Source organism: Melospiza georgiana, chromosome 6 (assembly GCF_028018845.1).
Source record: "Melospiza georgiana isolate bMelGeo1 chromosome 6, bMelGeo1.pri, whole genome shotgun sequence".
Classification (NCBI taxonomy): Eukaryota; Metazoa; Chordata; class Aves; order Passeriformes; family Passerellidae; genus Melospiza; species Melospiza georgiana.
The window spans coordinates 38,999,636-39,005,727 of record NC_080435.1 but is presented as its reverse complement, the minus strand read 5'-3'; positions in this window follow the sequence as shown (position 1 = coordinate 39,005,727).

Genomic DNA, 6,092 nt, shown 5'->3' with positions numbered 1-6,092 from the left:
CTTTTTCCAGAGGTCCTGAAAGATCTCCTGAATCAATTGTCAGGACTTGGGGCTCATGGTACTGGCTATGATCTGTGCCCTGCACCTTGTTTTAGTAATATGGGAACTACAACTTTCATTGCAGTTGTTTCTCCTCTTCATGCTGAGTCTTCAAATACTTTTTTTGGGTGTTGATCTCAGATTAAAAGAATTTCAATAGACTGGAGCAGATCACCAGCATATTTAATGACATCTGTATCCTCTGACTGAAAATAGAATGCACGCATCTGGAGCTCATATGCAGCAGAGGGTGCAAAAGGGAAGCTCCCCCTGTCTTTTTTAGACATCAGGAGAAACTCAAGAGGTGAGTTCAAGCTGCTGAAATACATGTTTTCATCTCCTGCCCTTGATGGGTCCTCGGTGAAAACCCTCACATTGACACGTTCACTGAGAAGAGGTGGTGGTAATTCAGTTTGGTTTTATCAAACTCATATTAAGAGATACATCTCCTCTGTCCTTTAGAAGCCTCTTCCTAACGTGACTTCCTAGGGCCAGAGATCACAGGGCCATTCTTCGGGATGTTATGAGCTGCCTAACTCCCCTACTGAAGAGCTAGAAACAACGAGTGTATCAACAAGGTGGTAATTGTCTCTTTTCCAGCTGGCCCCTTTCAGTCCTGTTACACATTCCCACACACAAGGGCAGCAAAGGTAAATTGTGATGTAGTTTGCCAAACCTCATGTGAAAGGGGGAAAATTTGTCTTACCTGTGCAGGCTCAGAAGACCTTAGACATCAGCAGAAATCCTCCCAAGGGTGGAGGATTTCTGTGTATTGCCTCAACTGAGGTTTTGCTGTTTCAGCTTGAGGAAGCTGCCAGAGTATATTCAGCATGTTGAGTCCTTGTTCTTAGTTCTGCTTCTGCTGAACTGGTATTTGACCAGTGATTGAACTTTTCTCTTCCTTGGTGTCTACAGTGAAAATGAGAACAACTAATCCAAAACCAGAGCAAGGTTGTGAATTAATTGAGTATCAGTTGCTTTGAGATTGTCATATAAAAAATGTTAAACAGCAGAGCTCTTCTTTGTAAAGTGACCTAATTTAAAAAACCTGAAATGCAAAGATAATACCAGTACCTCTCTGAGATATTTTCTGGCTCTTTCCTTCACCTGACAGCATTGAAAAGGAAGCACAGCTTAACCACAGTCCAGTGTTGAAATTGCATAAATAATTGTTTCCTAGAGCTCTGTTTTTACACTGCCCTTGCTGTTAGCTGGCCCCTGATGTTGGGAGGAAGGGAGAGGGGAGTATCTGGCACCCAGATTTGTGGGCCTGCGTGCAGGGCAGCCCTGTGACAGCTGCTGGAGATGTCACGGTGGCTGCCACAAGCTGCCAGCTCTCGCTGCCCCGCACAGCTCTGGGGCTGCACAGCTGCTGTGTGCTGCCACTGCCTGTGAAACACAGCTCTGTATGGCCTGACAGAGGTCCCAACCCCTGCTGCAGCAGCAGTACACTGAGCAAATGTAAATCCAAAAATTTCACTTTTGTAGGGCTGAATTTAAAAAAATTAATGAGGGAGATTAATATCTGCAGCAGATATATAATAGCCAGGAGTTCCTGTCACACATGGAAAGCAGCTCTGCTGTTCCCCAGTAGCATAACTTCCCATGCAGTACCCTGGTTTCTGCAGAAAGAGCCATCTGAAATTTGAACCCATCAAGAACTAGTAGTAAAAGAAGTACTCTCTAGTAGTAAAAGAAGGAAAAAAATACTCTGGACCCACTGTAGTAGCACAAAAAAAAGTCAAGCTATAAGAATGATAGATTCACTTTGCAGACAGGACATGTTGCAAATATCTTTACTTGTTGCAAATATCTTTACTTGAGACTGTTTTCAAAAAATCACCAAATGCCTAGTGAGAACAGCCTGGCTCTCAAAGGGGTGTCATTTTCCATGTGCCTTTTTTCACAGTAAGCAATACTGGAAGGGGCTAATGGCCCATGCTTAGGAAAACTTGACAGTGGAGCAAGCTTGAAAAAACCCAAATCCAGCTCCTTCATTCCTCACCATCTGTATCCTCCTCTCTTTCCTAGGTTTCTCCTGTCTCTTGTCTCTTCTCAGATGTCTTTTCTCTTGCTGCTGCCAGTGCCAGGACCAACCCTAGTGCAGCAGGAGTGTGCCTGAGTGTGGCTGCAGCCTGCACGTTTTCTCTGTTACTGGAAGACAATAGTAGAAAATGTGACCGGTAACTTCAGCTGAACAGCTTCTAGGACTCGCTGCAGGCTGGAAAAATGACAGAAACATTTTTAAGGGGTTGCTTTGCACTCTCCAGGAATTCCTGGTGGGGACTCCAGTGAAAAGAGCAGACTCTGCTCCGTCTCATCTCTGAGGCCTCACAACAGACTCAGACTCTGGCTGCCCCCTGCCCACCCTTGGTAAAGCAAGAGTTGACATGCACAATGCCAGTACTCTTTGCCAGCATTTTAACAAATGGCCTCTCATATGCCCTTGAGCTGTCACAAGCCCTCTGCAGTAGAGGGAATTGTATTTGTAGAAATAAGTGGGAGAAGAAGGGAGTGCTGCTTTTCTAACAAATGCATGTTAAATGCTCCTGGAAATGTCTATACTTCCACACATTCATTATTTGAGAGCAGATTAATGTGGCACAGTGTTTTGGGGAAGGAAGAGAGATGGAACATCATGCTTAAGTGCACATGTTTTTTAAATTCCTTTGCAGAAACTCAATGCAGCTTGTATATCTTAAAAAATTGACATGTTTGTGTCACCCCAGGGGTGAGTCTTTTCCAACAGGAACACGGTAGCAGTATGTTGGAAGGCTTAATTAGAACTGATCACCTCCATTATCCCTTGTAGCTTGTAATGTAGGAGTTCTCTATTGAAAACATGCTGGAGTCATTCCCCATCCAAGAAAGAGATATTAAAACCCCGAACCCAGAAGTTCACTATTAGTTGTAAGTCTTTTGTACTAAGTTTTGCTTCCCCCCTTTATTTCTGCTGCATGACTTGTGTGATGTCCCAGCTACCCTGGCAGTTGTGGTTCCACTTTACCTGGACACCCTGTCTTGGGGATTTTTGCATTCATGCTTCTCTGGAGACTCCTCTTCATCCACTCGGTGGGACAGGAGAACAAAAGAGTTTTCATTCTTTATCACAGGGTGCATCAGAGTTCCAGGTTCTCCTGACCTGCTCCTCTCTCTGTGCAAGTGGCTGTGATGGCTTACTTTCCATCACCTGGCTCAAGCCCCACCAAACACCTATGGGGCGGGGGGGAGAGGGAAGGTTCTGAATCTTTGCTCAGCTGTGCTTCCAGGGGTTTACCCAAGCAGGGAAGGCAGCCAGCCAAAACTGTCAGCCTGAGCTGGAAGTAGCAAGGATGGGCAAAGTAGGCAAGAAATTTCATGCCAAAATTTGCAGTACAATAACTGACCAGAGTTGCTAGCAGCTCCAACAGAAATCAGGCCCAAATTATTTGCAGCATTGTGTGAGCATATGTATTGTGTATGTGTGTATATATATCCACCAACATAGTGAGACTCTGCTTATCCTTGAGAGTCAGCCATGTACGCAGACAAAGGTAGAAGAAAGGAAATAATATTTCCTATCTTCCAGATGGGGCATTGAATTTTGTGTGGTTATTGTGATTGTGTAAATGAGGTAATTGCACACACGTGGTCTGCTGTAGGATTGCTGAGTGCACTCTTTGTGGTCAGTATTTTTAGGGACTTAACGAGCATGAAAATACATAGCCGTTAAATAATCTGTATTTTAAAAATGACATTAAGAAGATAAGTAGTACACAGTTTACTGTGGGGGGGCAGTGGTAAAGGAGGGGAACAGAACATTACTGATGGCTTCCTGGCAAAACAATTTAAGACACAAGCACCAAGCTGACACACAGACAAACATTTTAAGGGCACTGGTGTAACGAAGAATTTGGGTGGAGCTGCCTGCTTCCAATTGCTTGAACAAAGAAACTAACAAAGAAAAAATTACTAATTTTGATAGTAAGCTAAACAGAAAGCTAACAAAACATCAGGCTTAGCATCTTAAAATGAGACTAAGCATGAAGTATTTGCTGACTAACTAGGGTTGGATGCTGAGGAGCAGTATTCTCTACTAGAGATCACAGATGCCTACATGTTTTCTTTCAGCCCTGTGTAAGGTGTTCATGCTGAGAATGTAAGTAAACAAGTATATCAGCTTTGTCATTTTGAAAGCATTTTGAATAGTAAGTACAGTTAGGAGCTGTGGCAATTAGGCAAAACAATTATTTGAGCTAGTAAGCTCAAGTAATCTTGACCTACTATGCTACACATATGCACTAGGGGTGTCACTCTCAGAGGCCTACACAGGAGCATCTTGGACATTGCCACTGATTCTTTCCCACTTGTGTATGTTAGAAAGACTGAACCAGTGACTGGTAGGTCATTGTCAGCTCTCCATTTTTGCCAGGGCAATAACCCAAAAGGTCATCAGCAAAAACATCCAAACCAGAGCCAGGCAATGAGGGGGTTGCCAAGCATTCAAGGATTTTATGGTCAAAACTGCCGCATGTGTGAGCACAGCATGGGGTGTTGCAATACTGTGAGTCTGTGTTTCTTAATGCACTTACTGAAATTAGTAAGGACCACCACTGTCTGTTTAAAATCTCTGTGTCATAGTCTGACTCTCTATTTCAGTGTCATCAAGGTGTCAGCCAAAAATTCTGAGGTGGCAGTAAGATTTGCTATGGAAGAATCCAAAATATGTACAGCTTTTGGCCTCCTTTTGGGAAGGGGCTGATTGAGGAGTACAGTACATGTTGTTGGCCTTTATTTCTTTTTAATGACTCATATTTTGGACCTTATTCCTGTTTGTCTTTCAGTGCCAAACAGAAATTATTATTTAGGTCAAGCTGCTGTGTGGTACTAATAGAAGCAGACATCAGTTTTGTCGATGGATTTCACAGCTATGCGTTTTGCAGAATGAAGTTCTCTCTCTAGGCTACTTCTGACATTTAGCTCTGATGGTGTTAATACCGGTTTCCAGTGCTACCTCTGCTATTTTACTTGCACATGCTCAGCTGGGGAATATAGCTGGGAAATTACCTTTCAGCTATAGCTTTTTTTTCCATGCAGACTCTGAGTACAGCATCTTCTGCTCCCAGATCCAGCTTTCAGGCCACTTCATGCTGCTGCTGCATGGTCCCAGCTCTTCCTTTTTCAGCTCTTCCTATGCACTGCTGTGATCTGTGATCCTCTTGGCCTGCCCGTGAGCTGCTGCCAGCTTTGCTATGTTCTGCTTCTTTTACAGGGTTGTTTTCTAACTCTGACTCCCCTGGCTCTTGCTTAATGCTTCCTGATGAGTGACAGCTTTGGAGAGGAGCCTCAGCTCATGCCCTCAGGTTTTCAGCCTGTGTTCTGGTCCATGCCTCGACTCAGATGCTGGTGTGTCTCTGCAGTGAGGTTTGCTGCACTGCTGCCCTGGAACCAGTGCCTTGGGCATGCATGGAAACAGGAGACCTGCTAGCTTAGGTGCCAGAAGACTGGGACCAGCAAATGGGGGTGCTGCAGTCCTCTCATCCCTTCCCGTCAGGTAACAGAGTCAATTTAGGAGCCACCATGACCCATTAGATGGTCCATGGGAATTGTTAGATAAAATTAAAGAGGGGTGGTTTGGCTGACTGCTGGTGTAACTCTCTGTGTGCAAGACTTCACTGAATTTCCTCCAGTTCTCATCATCTGAGTATTGATCTTCAACTTTGAGCATCAGGATTTCTGAAGACGGATCTTTAAACCAATTTATGCACAGAGCTACAGCCAAAGATATGAGTTGAGAGAGAAAGTATAAAAATGGATCTAAGGTACCTTTGAATTTCTGCATTATCTGTATTACTTTGCTTGCTCTGATTAAATGATACATTAACTTGCAGAATAGCCAAACATGAGCTGGTTAGCAGTCCTGGAGCCTCTACTACCAACTAATGTCTAGAAGGCTGAATGTACCTCTTAAGTCTATTTTCTTCCTTTCCATCCTCAGATTTTTCTGCAGGTAAGAGGAAGCCTAAAATCACTTGATTTTTGTTCACTTTCTGAGAGGGCTGTGCTAACAGGAA